The sequence below is a fragment of the Clarias gariepinus genome, chromosome 3, assembly GCF_024256425.1.
Source record: "Clarias gariepinus isolate MV-2021 ecotype Netherlands chromosome 3, CGAR_prim_01v2, whole genome shotgun sequence".
NCBI classification, from domain to species: Eukaryota; Metazoa; Chordata; class Actinopteri; order Siluriformes; family Clariidae; genus Clarias; species Clarias gariepinus.
Window position 1 is genome coordinate 27,381,763 of NC_071102.1, and position 19,389 is coordinate 27,401,151.

A 19,389-nucleotide genomic window follows, 5' to 3' on the forward strand; every position below is an offset into this window, starting at 1 on the left:
GAATAACGTCAGTCAGATCTCATCAGACCACATGACCTTTTTCCATTGTTTTAAAGTCAAATCATTATGCTCCCTAGCAAAGTGGCTTACTGTACTTATGGTCACACAGCTGTTTAATCCAATCATGTCCATTCTCACTACATTGTGTGCTTATGAAAATTCGACTTTCTTGATGGTTCAGCACTGTCTTTCCAGGATTTGACAGTGTTTATTCATAATTGATAAGTTAGTGTTTTATATAAAATCTTGTTTATAAGATGGCTACTAACATGTGTAAAATGCAAAAAATAGCATATTGTGTCATATTATAGCACCCTACCTTTGCTCCATACCTCAGGCTTATGGTCTATATGTATACCAATGAACTGCAACATAAAAAAAAAATAACATTAAAACCACATAGATTTTGGGTTCCCTTAGGGCATAGATCAGCAGGGACTCTGGGGTGTGCGGTGGTGTTTGGTACAGTGATGTTAGCAGAAGATCCTTTGGGAGTTTTGTGGGGCCAGAGGTGGGGCCTTAATTGATCAGACCTTTTTGTCCAGTTTGCATCCCATGGGCGTTTGTTCGGAATGGGATATTTGGAGACTTTGGAGGCCAGGTTGGTGGTCTTGGGCTCTTTGCCTGCAGGGCCAGAGTTTTCTGATACCTTTCTATTGTGGCCAATATTGACTGGAAGGACTGGCCTTTGGTCCCTACAGGCATCGAATCAGACAAGTTCCCATGATCCTTCCACCAGTATAGTATAAATGTGAAAGAATAATGGAGAAATCCATGCAAAAAGTTTGCAAGGTAAATCATCTTTTACCACACAAACACACACACACACACACACACACACACACACACACACACACACACACAAACACATACACACACACACACACACACACACACATCTGACTTGTCACTGATTAAAAAGGATTATGAGGACAGTCTGAGGACATCCTCCAGCACGCCTCTCACTGTATTTCTTCTGAATTGTCAGATATTCAAGGCATCATGAATAAAAGATGATACATTAAACATGGCCATTTATTTTGTCCTATGCGATATCTTAAGACCATTTTAGACTATGCAATTAGAGCCGTCTTATAAGATTATTACTTCTTACGCTGTGAGAGATCATCCCAATAAAATATGGGCCAAATGATTCAGCAGAGTACAATGTGTTCACCATGTCATATGACGTCATGAAGATTCTTTAAGGACGGACCTGTGATATAAGAAATGTCATGAAAATCCCATCAGTCAGTGCAGAAGCATTTTTTAAAGTGAGCTGAGGTAGGGCTGTCAGGATTGTCAGTACAGACCAGGACAACAGCAAGACAAGTCATAATTGAGAAAAATTAAAAGGGTATGCCCCCATCATGGCTAGTGCCTACCGTATAAACCTGTGGGGCAGTGTTATGATCTGGGGTTGCTGCTGTTGGTCAGGTCTAGGTTCAGCAACATTACATGCTTAGAAATCAGGTCAGCTGACTACATGGATGTACAGAATTTCTTTCTTCTCTGATGGCAATGCTATATTGTCAAATACCATGCCAAAATTAATCGTGCTAGAATTGTGACAAAGTGGTTCACAGACTGAAATAAATGTTGTAACACTGCATAAGCTTATAAATATAAATATATGCCAGGGTAAATGCATGTTGTAATCAAAACAAAAGGTGGTCCCACGAAATATTAAAAGCGAGTGACTGTGAGTGTGTGTGTGTGTGTGTGTGTATGCAAATATTTATATAAGGATTGTCTTTAGTGCACCAAGTATTTCACTCAGCTACCATCTGGATAGACAAGTAAATAGGAGCTCCAGGAAATAAGCCTTCTATTAAAGGAAACATTAATGCAATAGTAACCTGTGAATGAAATCCAGTCCAGCCAGAAGACTACAAGAGTCGTACTATTGTGATAAAATATCAACACATGCAAACCAGTTTTTTTTTTTTTTTTTTTACCAAAACCTGATGATAAGATTACATTACTCTACCCTATTATAGCCAAGTTTAAGTTTATATTTTTACAGTACTGTAAAATCTAAATCTTTAAATCTAATATATTTAGCTTGTGACTGGCCTAGGAAGAAATTTGTTGGGGTGTTTATTTGAATAATTGCTTTCTAAATCAGAATTCACAGTCTCTAGACCCCATGCACCATACCATCCATTTATTATTGAACAGATAAAGCCCTTGCAGGTAAAATGTATTTTTCATTAGCAGATATAACACGTGTTCCCCATGCATATGGCTTGGATACGATTCCTGGTCAAGGATTTTTTTTCTATGAAGTTCCTAGCCACTCTCTTCACTCTCTTTTCTACTCACTTAAATGAAATATTTTTTGTTCCTAGGCTGCATATGGCCTGCATTCTTTAATTCTTATTATAGGTTTCCAACACTTTGGATTATCTGTTCATCTATGAAGAAATCCTAACTTCCTGGCAGAACCAGTTTAGTATATCCCTTATTTTTATGTAGGTCAGCAATTATCTGTCTAGGGTTGAAATCTCTGTTTCTTTTTCCCATTAATGGGGGAGCAGAGTGACACTCAGTTCTGTGCTTCTTTCAATTTGGTTACAAGCAATTAATAAATGAATATAAATAACTACATAGACTGAGAAGATATTTACTTTAATAGCTTGAACTAGCTGAAAATGTGAATAGTTATTTGTAAAATATATTCAATTTAACCAGTTTTACATAGCCCATTAAATGGGATAATGATTCTTTATAAATATTAGCACTTATTTTCTTTCCACTAGACTTTGCATGGAGATCGTTTTAATTGGATTGGAGAACTGAATGTGGCACAATGACCATAATTAAGAGAATTATCTGCCTTTAAAATCATCCTGTTAAAAAATTATTACTTGGAAATTAACCCATATGTTGAACTAAGCTAAAAATGAAATAGTTGTAAGGAAAATAAAGACACATTTTGATGGACTAAGTTTTACAGGGTATGGAATTATGGCAAGGGACAACAATGGCAACCTGTTCTTAAATCCTTAACATTTCCTAGATTACACAAAGATTAACAATTAATTTGTTGGATGAAAAAAGGAAGCTTAGGAAGGCTTTATTTTACTGCAGGAATGCCGTTATTTGCTACTTTTCTATGTTGGTATATAATCCCACAAGATTTGTTACATGACATCACAGATTATGATCAGATTTTATCACAATGTCTCAAAGAGAAGATAAAATTAAGCATGAGCCATACCGATAATAACTGCCTAAAGGGAACTCTAGGTAACCTGGGAGCATTTCTGTACTTAGTGATTAAGAATAGTTTAAAGGTAGTTGAATCTGACTGGTCATGCTGTTTAGATAGTAAATGTGCATTGAGGTTTTTTTCCCCTAGCTTTTAAAACAAAACAAAACATACAGGACAATCACATACATACATACATACATACATGTTCAAGTGATAATGTTAGTGATATTTGATCACTTGAAATAATAATAAGATAATTAAATTAAATGAATCAAGTTTAAAAATAATTTAAATATAATGTAAAATAATATGGAAATAATGCAATGAAAAAAATATGCAGTAAATAAATCATGCAACAAGGATAGAAAATAATATTTTAACAGGGGTATACTTATATATATAAATTGAGTATTTAGTCGGCCACCAATCGTGTAAGTTCTCCCACTTAAAAAGATGAGAAAGACATGTAATTTTTATCACAAGTATACCTCAACTATGAGAGACAAAATAATTTCCTACAATCACATTGTAGGATTTTTAATGAATTAATTGGTAGATTCCTCAGTAAAATAAGTATTTGGTCACCTACAAACAAGCGAGATTTCTGGCTCTCACAAACTTGTAACTTCTTCTTTAAGAGGAGAAAGGGACCAGGATGACTGATCCGTGTAAAGGAAAGAATAAATAGAGGCCGTGTTTTGAGTGAAAACATTCTTCCATCAGCAACTGAGATTTTGAGTGAAAACCTTCTTCCATCAGCAACTGAAGATGAAACGTGGCTGGGTCTTTCAGCATGACAATGATCCCAAACACACTGCCTGGGCAACAAAGGAGTGGTTTTGTAAAAAAAAAAAAAAAAAGCACAATCTTACCTTCCCTTTCCATCCTCCCTCCTTTAACCTTTTTCTCCCCATTTTTTTCCTAAATAAAATTACCATTTTTCCCGTAAGACCTCGCCTCGTGTCCGTGCTTTATTGTGCCGCCCGTGCACATAGAGTCGAACCCGTTACACTGGTGGAGAATGCGGGCACACAGCTGGCAAAAGGTGGCGGTGGGCAGAGTGGCAGAACGAAGCACACGGAGGCAGTACCGAGGCAGCGGAACCCTCAGCTGTTCTTCTTCCGCTGTCGATGGCCGGCCTGGCCGCTCTCAGCTCTCTGGGTGCAGCCTCAGACGGAAGTCCTCGCTGACGTCCGCTGGCTGGGCGGTTTTCCCGGCTGGGATCGGCGGCCTTAACGCATTTCTCCTTGCGGCCTTTTCCCATTTAGCAGTTAAAAAATATTATATAAAATAAAATATTAATTTTATATATTAGAGATAATTGGGTGGGTTGTCATGTACTATGAAGAATTTGACTGTGTGATAACATTTTTGGATTTAATCTTATTATTTTCCTCAGGCACAATTTTCAAACATTCATTTTTGCATATCTGCATATTGTAAGGGTCCTCCACTAGAGGCCACTGTTTTTATTTTGTAGTTTTTGTTGGCCGACTCAGTTTCCCAGCAGGCACCTCGGTCAGGTGATGCGGGTGCACACCTGAACCGAGGTAGCCATCAATCAATCTATAAATAGCTGTTTAGACTGGGAAACTGGGTCGAGCATTGTTGGTACCACCACTGTCATTTATGTGGGCATTTTGGTTTGTTCTGTTTTGTTATCTGTTTCGTTTGTACTTTGATTTTAGTTGTGTTGACTTGGGCTCTCTTATTGGCAATGTTTCTGTGTGTCTGTGTTAGTGGAGCTGATTCAGTCCTGTCCTCCTGTGTTCTTGTGTTTAGCTAGAGCAGGTAAGTAGGTAGGTGTGTGTTTGGCTAGGAGTGTGTTTAGCTAAGATCTATGTTGTTACAGTAACTAGCATGCTTCTAGCCATAGCCCCTCTGTGTCTCTAGCTGTCCTGTGTTTCCTACCTCCCTAGTTGCCCAGTGTGCCTAGCCACTGAGTGTCCCCTAGCCTAGCCACTGAGTGTCCCCTAGCCTAGCCACTGAGTGTCCCCTAGCCTAGCCACTGAGTGTCCCCTAGCCTAGCCACTGAGTGTCCCCTAGCCTAGCCACTGAGTGTCCCCTAGCCTAGCCACTGAGTGTCCCCTAGCCTAGCCACTGAGTGTCCCCTAGCCTAGCCACTGAGTGTCCCCTAGCCTAGCCACTGAGTGTCCCCTAGCCTAGCCACTGAGTGTCCCCTAGCCTAGCCACTGAGTGTCCCCTAGCCTAGCCACTGAGTGTCCCCTAGCCTAGCCACTGAGTGTCCCCTAGCCTAGCCACTGAGTGTCCCCTAGCCTAGCCACTGAGTGTCCCCTAGCCTAGCCACTGAGTGTCCCCTAGCCTAGCCACTGAGTGTCCCCTAGCCTAGCCACTGAGTGTCCCCTAGCCTAGCCACTGAGTGTCCCCTAGCCTAGCCACTGAGTGTCCCCTAGCCTAGCCACTGAGTGTCCCCTAGCCTAGCCACTGAGTGTCCCCTAGCCTAGCCACTGAGTGTCCCCTAGCCTAGCCACTGAGTGTCCCCTTGTCTGTGTTTCTGTGCCCCTATTCCCTAGTGTGTTTAAGCTATTGGGTAAGTGTAGCTTAGTGCATGTTGGGGCTAAAGACATGCTTGGCTAGGTGTATGTGTAGCTAACTGCCATGGTTAAGCACTGCTTAGCCATGTTTAGCTAAAAGCCATGCCTAGCTGATTGCCATGTCTTTAGCCCTCGTCCCGTGTCTAGTCTCTAGTGTCTCCCGTTTCAGCTCCACGCCTCGTTTGTGTCCTGTTTTGTGTCTCCCTTTGCCTGTCTCGCCACAGGACGTGTTTTGTGTCTCCCCCTGCCTGTGTCTCGCCACAGGGCGTGTTGTGTCTCCCCCTGCCTGTGTCTCGCCACAGGGCGGGTGTTCTGTTCCCCTGTCTGTGTCTTGCCAGAGAGCCCCTGTTAGCACAAAGTTAAGTATGGTTTGAGTTTGTTTGTTCCTTTGTTTGCATCTTTGTTTATACTTTGTGTTTAACAATCATAAAAGACTTTTTGGTTACACCACCCCTCTGCCTCTATGCCTGCTCCTTCCGCCCACGGCGTTCAACACCCCGTTCATGACATATATACTTCTTTAAAAGCTTTGAACCCTCATCTTTTTGTCTACAATAAGCAGCTGAACTACAAATAATCAGAAAGCTGAACTACAAATAATCAGAAAAATAACACCACCAGCTTGTCAAAATTGTAACTTTAATAAATTAACGTGTTGAGGCAAGTAAAATGATGTGCACCATTTATTACTTCCATTGCAGGTCTGGGTTTGATTCTCCTTAGGTCTGTGTGCATTTAGTTTGCATGTTCTCCCCATGCATGGTGGGCTTCCTCCGAGTTCATCCCACAGTCCAAAGGCATGTAGATTAGGCTAATTGGCATTCCCAAATTGCCTGTAGGGTGTGACTGAGCGTGTGGGTGTGTGTCCTTAGATGGATTGGCATCCTGTTCAGGATGTACCCCGCCTTGTGCCTTAAGTCACCTGGGATAGGCTCCAGGCCCCCCTGCAACTTGTATACAGGATAAAGCGGTATAGACAATGAGTGAGCGAGTGAATAGCATTGCACAGGTCTAGATCATTGTCATAACAATGAAATACGCACTCCTACCTAACCCTTCTCCCCTCTGACTGTTAACTGTAGACTGTTAATGTCTCAATAAAATCATGAGCAATATGGTTTAGTGCCTGACTACCGTCCCAGAAGAGTTCTTCCATCTGTCACACCCATCACCCGCTCAGCTGAACAGCAGCAGCAAAAAATCTTGCAGAATCTTCCCTGGGGTTCTGCAGTCTCTCTAGCACTAACGAAACAAAATTAGGTCTAAAGTTTCCCAGCAATCTCCTGAAACAAAGCTCCTGCTATGCGTCATAGTGCAGTATTAGTGTCCAGGGCTTTCCCTTTGTAGGTGTGTGCGTGACTAGTACTGTAGCTCATGTTCATTAGTGAGCACGCTGCAGGCTCGGTCTGCCTGACATTATCTCAGATAGAGTACCACAACAGCTGGACTGTTTTATCTTCATGTCCTATCGCTTACAAGTTCCACTAAAAGACACTGTCCTCCTCATGAGTTGGGATAAAGGCGTAAAGAACTTGCATTTTATTTTTTGTACTTACAAGCTTATGCTTGTGTTTAACAAATACTTTTTGTCCAGCTCCTTAAAACATCAATACTGTATGGTTTATGTTCACAGTGACAGTCAACGCATGGCTCTGTGCTAGACTTATCATCAGTAAACGGATACATATACAGTAAGAATGTGAATGACTAAGCAGTCTAGAAGCTATTAAATCCTGGCCCCTAGTGTACTCGTAAAGTGGTTTGTCTTAGAATCACAGACAGTGTAATGACTGTGGAGAAAAGGTCAGGTATCACCAAACTTCGCCATTTAAAACTGAAAAGAAAACAGATCCAGACATTTCATAAAAATGTAATTAGATTGAAATGATTACAAAAGTGCTGTATTATGTGCTATTTTGGGATCGTTATTTTACAAGCTCTCTAGAGCACACACTGCTTCTTATGCATTACATGACATATTACGGCGATTTTATTTTTTCTCATTTACACACAAATTTAGAGTGGCTGATTGGGCGGTTCACCCTACATCCACCCATGCCCAAAAAATGGAAATCCTACAGATTGGCATATCCAGTGTATTTTCCAATGCCTGAGGCATTTAAAGTGTCCAAAAGTACAGTATACACTACACACACACACACACACACACACACACACACACACACACAGAGAACATGAATTATATGAAAATATTTATAGGAATTTTTACAATAATTTTCATGGCATTATCCTGATAATTTGTTTTTTATAACGTTACTTTAGGCGCCAAAGGAGATTGTTTGGTTCACCTTGGCATCCTGTTGGGTATTCATTAATTCCCTCTTAACCGTATTATAATAATGGACTCAAAATATTGAATCCATTATGCAATAACCATTAATCATTATTACTGATGCCTTAATTTCCTATGAAAGCTCACTGTTTCTCTCTCTTTCTCTGCTATGTTGTATTACACATAGTTATGCTTTAATTTCTTAAGCAATTTAGACTTCAAATAAGCTATTTGCACAACATTTTAAACGTACATTAACAGCTTTATATTAAAATAAAACATTTGTATATTCACTATTGATATTGACTAATATATTGATATTAATATTGATATTGACTAATATAGCATCTCTTTCTGATTCATATGTAATAACCTATATGTAGAACATAGTCCAGTATTACTGTGTTTTTTCCAAGCAGTGTGACATTTAAGAAGCCAATATGTGGAATTAGTAAAATAGAAGTACAGTACCATTGAGGCAGCAGAGGGTAAAGAACATACAGCGGCTTGTAAGAACAGCTGAGAGAATCATCAAGGTCTCACCACCCACCAATGAAACCTCTTATCATAAATACTGCATCTGCAAGGCCGCCAGCATTGACCTGTCTCACCCTCTCATGGGCTCTTCACCCACCGGCCATCTGGTAGACATTACCGGAGCATCCATGCCACCACCACCATATTCCACAACAGCTTCTACCCTGAGGCAGGCAGATTACTCAACACAATGCTATACAGCATCAAACACCTGGATACTTTTTACAGTGAATATACTGTCATATGTACAAAGAGGCCTGGTTAATCTCCCTTTGTTACTTTTAAAGCCATTTTTATCTAAAATATTGTAACCGTCTCATTATCTGTACCGCTTTATCCTGAATAAAGGATCGTGGGGGGCTCAGGAGACTTACAGTAGGGCACGAGGCAGGGCACACCCTGGATAGGGTGCCAATCCTTCCCAGGGCGCACACACATACTCACACACTACGGGTAATTTGAAAATGCCAATTAGCCTAATCTGCATGTCTTTGGAATGTGAGAGGAAACCCACCAAGCACAGGGAGAACATGCAAACTCCATGCACACAGACCCCAAGGCGAGAATCAAACCCGGACCATTGAGGTGCAGACGACAGTGACAGACCACCTAGACAGACCACTACGCCACCATGCCGCCCTAAAATAATTCAGGAAAAAAAATGTTATCTTTTGTTTCTAGATGTCCTTATTTCATGTGTTATATACAGTACTGTATCAATATACTGTTATACTGAACTTCCAGTCTCTTAACAAACACTATAACTGCAGATGAATCCTTGCTATCTGATATCACCCTAATGAGGATGGGTTCCCTGTTGAGTCAGGTTTCTTCCTATTGCCATCTCATGAAGCTTTTCCTTGCCACTGTCGCCCCCCAGATTGCTCATCACAGACAAACTAATATTTATTATTATTATAATTTATACACTTTCCTAAAGGATTATTAGGAACACCATACTAATACGGTGTTTGACCCCCTTTCGCCTTCAGACATGCCTTAATTCTATGTGGCATTGATTCAACAAGGTGCTGAAAGCATTCTTTAGAAATATTGGCCCATATTGATAGGATAGCATCTTGCAGTTGATGGAGATTTGTGGGATGCACATTCAAGGCAGGAAGCTCCCGTTCCACCACATCCCAAAGATGCTCTATTGGGTTGAGATCTGGTGACTGTGGGGGCCATTTTAGTACAGTGACCTCATTGTCATGTTCAAGAAACCAATTTGAAATGATTCGAGCTTTGTGACATGGTGCATTATCCTGCTGGAAGTAGCCATCAGAGGATAAGGGATGGGATCCCTACATAAAGGGATGGACATGGTCAGAAACAATGCTCAGGTAGCCCGTGGCATTTAAACGATGCCCAATTGGCACTAAGGGGCCTAAAGTGTGCCAAGAAAACATCCACCACACCATTACACCACCACCACCAGCCTGCACAGTGGTAACAAGGCATGATGGATCCATGTTCTCATTCTGATTACCCCAAATTCTGACTCTACCATTTGAATGTCTCAACAGAAATCGAGACTCATCAGACCAGGCAACATTTTTCCAGTCTTCAACTGTCCAATTTTGGTGAGCTTGTGCAAATTGTAGCCTCTTTTTCTTATTTGTAGTGGAGATGAGTGGTACCCGGTGGGGTCTTCTGCTGTTGTAGCCCATCTGCATCAAGGTTGTGCCTGTTGTGGCTTCACAAATGCTTTGCTGTATACCTCGGTTGTAACGAGTGGTTATTTCAGTCAAAGTTGTTTTTCTATCAGCTTGAACCAATCGGCCCATTCTCCTCTGACCTCATTTTCGGCCACAGGACTGCCGCATGCTGGATGTTTTTCCCTTTTCACACCATTCTTTGTAAACCCTAGAAATGGTTGTGCGTGAAAATCCAAGTAACTGAGCAGATTGTGAAACACTCAGACCGGCCCGTCTGGCACCAACAACCATGCCACGCGCAAAATTGCTTAAATCACCTTTCTTTTCCATTTTGACATTCAGTTTGGAGTTCAGGAGATTGTCTTGACCAGGACCACATCCATAAATGCATTGAAACAACTGCCATGTGATTGGTTGATTAGAAAATTGCATTAATGAGAAATTGAACAGGTGTTCCTAATAATCCTTTAGGTGAGTGTAAATTTTTCCTCACACTTTTTGAACTTATTTCCATAATTATTATTTTTTAATTCTGTAAAGCTTTGCAACAATAACCATTGTTAAACGTGTGTCTAATAAAATGAATTGAATTGAATGTGCAATATGCCATGATTTTACTCAGCATTTATGTCAGAATTGTAATGTTATTTTAATTTATTAATCAATTTATTTTTTGCACCATAGAATGAGCATTCTCAATCCATATGTCAGCTACAAATCCAGTAGAAATGTGGATATACACTATACTCCATGAGAAATAGTCCTGTAGGATATTGGGGTAGCAGCATTAATTATAGAATGAGCTGCATCTAAAGAGACGAAAGAGCATTTGCTGCTGAAAGGTTAAAAGCCAGTCCATGATTTATAAATGGGGTATGACTGGGCAGGAGGGCTGTGTGCAAGATTGGCAATTTAAAAGATGTCCTTACAGCTTATGGAGTGGATTGAAATAGCTTAGGGATGCCATGAGATTGCTACTGAGAATCTTATCTGTCTCTGGCCGCACTTAAACATAAAGTAAGACGCATTATTCATCGAGTGCCACACCCCCTCCTACTTTCATTTTATATTAAATTTGCAGGAATTTTTTAATTAAAGAAACATGATGTTCGATTTAGCTCAGGTTGGAATCAGATTGTACACATATTTCATCATGTTCCAACTTTATGATAAAGAGAAGTCAAAATACCTGGTGCCAAGTGAGAGCAATCAGGAAAACAAGTGAACGACTCCAGTATTATAGTTTAAATGGAGAACTAATGGAGTTTTAGCTTCTCTCCTGATAACCATGTAATATTAACTCATATTCAAAAATAGATTTCACAGTATTGTGGAGTGCGTATCGTCACCCAACTGAGAAATTGTTTATCTAGAAAAACTCATAATGGCTAATGGGTAGTAATAAATATATAATCTAAAGTTCTTCAGGAGAAAACAAATGAGATTTTTAAAAAAAGAAAAGAAAAAATATCTCCTGGTCAGAGCACTGACATTTTACAACTTCACCATATTAATAATAAATAACACACACACATTTACACACAATTATATTGCTTTTTATTGTTGGCTGGTTAATTTTTTAATTCTGGCCAAGGATCTGCACATTTAAAAATGCACATATAAAATGTTTATATTTTAAACACAATTTAAAATGCTGGATAATACAGTACCTAGCTCAACCTAAAACCTTAATAAATACTTCGATATGGACCATAAATAAGTAAGCCTGATTAATGAGCACAATCATATAATTTTCTTTCACACATATTGCGGCATTTAAAATTAAGATAATAGTCTACTTAACTCCTAGCACACAAAAAAAACTTATACAAGAGGGTATCAGAAAGTTGCGGGATTAGTTTTGTAACATGCCAAAGAGCGCCGAGCTTCATAAGTCAGTGTGCCAAAAGACATCATCCTGTGTACATGCGGGAGCTGTGAAACTGGTGCTATTCTGACCACGTGCATTACCATGTCTTGGTCAGAATGTTAAATGACTGGGCAAATCTGCCACAGAGATGTTTAACATGATTCTGCAATGAGAGTCATTCAAGGTGTTTTGAGTGGCACACGCGCTTAAAAGACAACATTCAATCCCAGAGAGCTCACCCCTGAAAATGTCAAAACCATTCAGCACCTTGTGTATGATGATCGTCGGAGAACAATTCACAACATTGCTGCCATTGTCGGTGTGTCATATGGAAGTGTGATTTGAACATGTGCCAAATTGCTGCCAAGTTCGTCCCCAGGCTGCTGACCCAGGAGCAGAAAAAAAACACAGCGGCAAAGTCTGCCAAGAACTCCGCCGGTGTGATGTGGATGACCCGTCCTTCATGTCGAGAATAATTACTGGTGACGAAACTTCAATGTTTGGGGAAGCAACAGGCTCGCCCGAAAAAGGCGAGGCAGGTCTGCAGCCCGACCAAGTGCATGCTCATCATTTTTTTAAACATTTGCAGCATGGTGCATCAAGAATTTATCCCTGGGGTCAGACCGTCAATAGCAAATTGTACTGCCAGCTAGAGGGAGGACGTACGGCGAAAAAACAGAGCTTTTAAACAGAGATAAATATTAAAACATTTTGATACCCGCTCATACATGTTAGTAAATATAAATGAAAAAAACCTCTTTATATAAAATTAGTATGCATGTGGCAAAGTTGGTTTAAATAAACTTTGACACTTTGACAGGACACTGGGACTAATGTGACATAATAATCTTTTTGTTGAGATCTCTAGTGAAGCTCTAGTGGAGACGTGGGACATTTGTGTTGGATTTTGTGCAGAAATAGACCTGAACGGCTGAATATCTTGTTTTTTTCCCCCATTTGATCCTACTGATGCTTACGGTGGAAATACAGAAATAATATGGAAATTACTTTTTAGGGATCTAGCCGGAGGCCTAGAGGGAGCTGATTGGCCAAGCTCTCACACAGGGGAGGGATGAGAGGTACTTCATACTCCCACATTAATGACGGCTCTACAGCCAATCAAGGGTGTCTGTGAGCTCACGCAAGCGGAAGGAGCGGATAGCGCTGTCCTCCGAGTGTGTTACACCACCCCTAACGGTGTGTGAGCGAGCCGTTCGAAAAGATGCAGTCGAAAAGATGCCCAACTGAGTGGTAGTAGAAGCTTAATGTGGGAGCCCCCTAGTGACGGGGAGGAATTGGACACGACTAAAAATCAGAAAGAAATCCAAAAAAAAAAAAAAAAGACCTGTAACATGGGTCATTAAATGTTAACTGTGGTCAGGATATAGAATGGCATATAATTGTTGATATGAACCAAAGAGTTAATAAAATACCATAGCAGACATGAGGAATTTTTTTAAATAGTCACCATAGTTGAGCAAATTGAACCAGCTGAGTTTCTGAAGAAGACCATTAGTTGTAACCAATCACATGCAGTTACTACAGTGTATGGACCAAAGAGTAGCTAGGGTTAAAAAGTTGAGACTGTTAGATGTGTTTTTCCTCTCTGGTTGAATAACAAACCGAAACCATGGGTAATGTTAAAATAAAGTGGATGATGAAACATTGTCTAAAGAGCGTACAAAGATTTATGGTATGCATTTATTCTCGCAGCATTAAAGTTAAATCAGATGTCTCATCTTTTTAGAGTCCATATGCTGCGAGCCAACAGTGGGAACATCATGTGGCGTTAAGAAATAAAACATAATCACTTCAAATGGGCTTTTTATAGACATAAAGTAGTCTCTAGCCATAACCCAATTGTCATTTTAGTCGAATTTTATATTACTAGACCATCACAATTTTTGGTTGCTCTGCAAGAATGGTGTGGTTACACTGTAGTGTCATTTGTGTCTCTTCGAACAAAAATGGATTAAAATTAGTTTTTTTCAATAGTGATTAAAAATCTCAAAGACACTAGGGGGAAAAGTGCCATGTCAGCATGCACGCGCACAGACACACATGCACAGATACATGCACAGACACATGCACATCTCTGTGTGTTGTCCCATCACACCCTCAAGAGTTTAAGGCACACGATAGGTAATTAGGTGCACTGATGATGCAAAAATTTCTCATTAGAAAAGATCCCCTTCCATTTGCCATCCTACCCCACTTGTCTCACACACACACACTAGAGGCTCCAGAATATGTCACTAATCGAATCTTTACGAACGCTACTGGTAAAATTGAAATTTAAGGTCCACTTTATCCTGAACATCTGTACAAGTGTAAATTCATGTAAAATCATGTGGCAGCTGCGCAATGCCAAAACCACGCAGGTATAAATTGAGAGCTTCAGTCAATATTCACACCAAACAACAGAAAGTGTAAAAGTGTGATCTCCGTGACTTAAACTGTGGCATGGCTGTTGATGCCAGGTGGGCTCGTTCGAACCTGTTGATCTCCTGGATTTTTTTTACACAAAATTTTCCTCTGATCCTTTGAAACAAAATTGGTGCTTACAATATGAGGCATTATGGAAGTCAACTGAATGAAAAATATAGTATTTGTGAGTTCCTCTAGGTGTGGTTAACAAGAACTTACTAATGCTGACTTAAAATTGCTTGCTGTAATATACTGTAAGTATCATAACTGGTTCCATTAAGCCACAAAACATGTTTTTTTTATGTTCTGACATAAGGACACCTGAGGAGAGTGCTAAAGTACCTGGAATTGGATTAAGAACTGCCCCCATTGACACATGAAAGGACAGCGTTGATCTGAAAAAGAACACTTGGTAAAGCTGGATTATAAACAATCAACAGTAACACCAATCACAGCTACTGTATGTTTAATAGTGAATGTAAGAGCATTGGCGGTTAGCACTATCGCCTTGCACCTCCAGGGTCTGGGTTCGATTCCTGTCTCTGTGTGCATTATGTTTGCATGTTCTCCCTGTGCTTGGTGGGCTTAAGGCTAATTTGCGTTCCCGAATTGCCTGTAGCATGTAAATGAGCATGTGAGTGCGTGTATGTGTGCGTGGCCAGCAATGAATTGAGATCCCATCCAGGGTGTACCCGACTCCTAGGATAGGCTCCAGGTCCCCTGTGACATGGTATACAGGATAAAGCAGTACAGTATACGTAGACGATGAGTGAGTGAGTGAGTGAGTGAGTGTAAGATCATTGATAATACAAACAACTCACAGTCATGTGTTCATAAGAAAATTACTTGTTACTGGGGCTATTGAGAAAATGGCTCCTGTTTGCTAGGGAGCACGACAATTGGACTTTGGAGATTCCAGATTTACCTTAATCCTGGACATTTGGTAAGAAGGGAGGAACAGGACGTGATGCACACATCATGCGTAGTGCCCACTGTACAAGTGTTTGGAAAAAGTGTTATGATCTGGGGTTGTTTCTGTTGGTTAGGTCTGGACTCAGCGTTGGTATGTGGCAATAAAATAAAACTATCAGCTGATGATTAGAATGTACTGAATGACCAGGTTATCACATCTATATTTTTTCCTGCCTCAAATTGTAAAAGAGTGGCTCTCAGAACCTGATGAAGCATTTTCATAATTGAAATGAACACCAGAAATTACTGAAGAACATGAACACGGAAATACAGGTGACAGATGACAGGTCTGGTGATATTGATTTTATTATTATACAAATATGCAAATTAAATTGAATTCAGAGCTGATCGTTTTTTCTGTGATGATTGTGATTATGATGATTTGAAAGTGCACTCAGCCCTTCTGCTTTCTCCGTTTTGGAGTTGAAATGCAATGTTTTAACTTCACAACTTTAACTGAAAACTTTTCATTGTAATAGTGTACATTATCTTTTCCTAAAGTAAATACTGGTCTGTGTGTCGAGTGAGGTCCACGTCTAAAATAAAATGCAACAATGACGTAAAACTTGCATCACTAGTTGAAACACCATTTTTAGCTAACCAAGTCTAGAGTGTGACCATGAGTGTGTGCAGGTCCAGTCACATGCTGGAGCCCTTGAGACACCAAAAGAGACAAATAAATGTAGGGTTTCTTAGCAGTTCTTCCTCGCTGGTGTTGTCGTTGTGTATATTGAAATCACCAGTAATGAGAGTCGTGTAAACACAGCGCTTGGCAGGAGCAGTGTGAACGGATGCAAGGTATTAGTGTGGTATGTTCAATCCTGCGTGGAGAAGAGCACACACTCACAGGCTTCTGGTAGGAAACCCAGCAGCTCCCCAGGGCTGTTGTGGACACACAGCGGGCTCCACAGGGACACACAGTCACACCACCTGAACCCAAACAGTGGGAGTGCCAGCAACCTCAGGCAATTAGCACACCACTGCTGCTTGCTGAACTTCCTTCTCCACCCTGACAGCCGTAAATGTTCCGGAGCCCCTGGTGTTGGGCCTCATCGATTGCCTCATTGAAAAGGTCAATATCTTGGCATGACAGTGGCGCCCCTGCCCACAATCTCTTCACGGTCCAGACACCCACTGAACGAAAAGACTTATCTAGTGCAGAAAAGCAGACTTCGTACTTACAGTGGGTGTTGTGCTTAAACTGTTTAGTAATGCTTAGTTTATTAATGAAGTCTATTGCAAGAACTAATTACTCAAAACTATATGTACAGCTAAGTAGAACATTTCTAGTTCTTTTCAAACTTATGCGTTATAATGGCAAGAGTACACATCCTGTAAATCTTACTAGAAATGCAAGACTAGTTTTACATAAGAAAATTAAACTTCATTCTTCAACTTCACTGTCTTGTTACCATAATGATAATTGTGTATTATAGACTTAAAGAAGGGCGACATGGTGGTGTAGTGGTTAGCACTGTCGCCTTGCACCTCAAGGGTCTGCGTTCAATTCCCGGCCAGGCTCGATTCCCGTCTCTGTGTGCATGGGGTTCTCCCTATGCTTGGTGAGTTTCCTCTGGGCACCCCGGTTTCCTTCCAAAAACCTGAAGATTAGGCTAATTAGTGTTCCCAAATTGTCTGTAGTGAGTGTGTGAGTGCCCTGCAAAGGATTGGCACCCTGTCCAGTGTGTACCCTGCCTCATGCCCCAAGTCTCCTGGAATAGGCTCCAGGCCCCCTAAATACAGGACAAAGTGGTATAGACGATGAATGAGTGAGAGTGACTGAGTGGGACTGAAAGAAATACTGCAGCGTTTTCCAACTTAATAATTTCTATCCACTCCATCTGTAGGGTTTAGCCAGGAAAACCACAAACAGTGGGTCAAAATGTCTGAAACCACATGGAATTTTTTTCAGTCTTTCTTTGTAAAATGGAAAGGAAACTGAACTAAATGTAAATCGAAAGGGATTTGTGTTTAGGATTCTGTGCTTTTTGTGGGTTACCATTCACAATTGAATCCTGTTTAGGATATAACCTGTGACAGGTTTTCTGTTTTTATCTTTACATTTGAAACATTTCCAACTTGTGTTTTCTCGTGTACAAAAGATTTTCCACCACAGGGCATAATATTGCTCAATTATATAATTCAGGTAGGAGGATGGGGAAGCAGCTGACTACAAGCAGTCATGCTTCATCTTCAGATAAAGTACAAAAAATTCATTCTGCAATGTTTATCCTGACTACCTCCAGAATACCAATTTAGAAGCAATGTGTCACAGGAAGTTTACCTTTAAAGCTGTATCTCTGCGCATATCAGCTGTAATAAGGCAAAGCTTCCACAAAACAAGGAATAACTGGGAACAAAACCAGTTGATACTGGTGAGTTACACATCTGTGAGAGGGGTTACTAGCTTTTTTTTTCCTTGTTCGTCATCTTCTTTTTCTTTTTCCAAGTCTTGCCAAGCCAGCCACCGGATCTTGGTTAAACCACTGCTCATGCTGCAACACAAGGCAACCGCTATCTGCTACAGATGTGGGAAAAATCTATTCATTTAAGTATCACAATTCTCTTGTGTGGCAATTCGTGTATGACTCCAAAATAGATTTTTTTTATTATTATTTTTTATGTTTGAATTTAAAGTGTTAATACTATATACTCCTGAAGGTAATGTTTTCTTAACTATTCACACATTGACAGGCAACACCTACTGTAGGTATCATGATAATATCCTACCAGCTGGTCCCTGGTGATTCCCATTCCAGCTATCTACCCTCTTCCACATGAATAAGTTCACAGATTGGGACCCAGCATTGGCACTATTCACTCTGACTGACGGAGGAATATTCTGTATAATACCATCCCTTCCTTAAATAGTTACAGCTGTGGTTACCTGGTTAATGATCGAAAGGTCGGGGTAGGTTTCTCACCTGCTATGCAGAAGGCTCGGGTCAATTTCCAGCCAATGCCCAAACCTCAGCCACTGTATGCAGTGCTAGTCCCCAGCCTGGATGAAAACAATAATAATAATAATAATGAGAGGGTTGCATCAGGAAGGGCATCTGGTGGGCATCACTCATGCATACATAATGCCAACCTCCATCCATTAAAATCTTTTTTTGTTTTTGTTTTGTTTTACCATCATACAATGTGAAGATTCAAAATATAAAAAAAAATACAGAACATTTTTACAGCTTGGTTTTGACCGTTAATATTCTGGCACCCATAAGGATTTTATTCCAAGGATGGCATTTTGGAGGTACAGATCAGGTCACCATAAATGTTTTTAAGGGAAAACACTATATTTAAATAATAATAATGGCTTGATACGCAAGTTGATTGGTAAAGAAGATGAGCAGATCCTCAAGCTGTATAAAATGTTTATTATATACCAGCGTTCTCACCCAGGATGGCAATAATTCTGTTACTCTACGCTTGAATAAATATCCAAAATAAAACCTGTCTTTTATGCACATGCATTTGGATTGAAGTGAACAGAGAATGATTCTCCGTCAACCACGAAACAGGCTGTTCCAAACGTGTCGTCTGAATTTTTCCCCACGAATACGAAACATGCTTGTTTTGACAGGAAGTGCCAAGAACATTTGCTTTGGCTTGGAAAGATGAGCAGACTCCATATTTTGCCCTACAAGTGTGATATGCATTCTGACTGCGCTCATCCTCTTGTCACCATGGAAATGATTTCCTTGCTTTATTGAGATTTCAAACAGTGACACTATAAATGTCATGTACATATAATCATTAATAATCTGCAGTCTTTCATTTGCGTCCTGAACATGGTGAATTATTAGGTTAATAATAGTAAAAACATAAACATTCCTATATATAATTGCTTGTACAGTAGG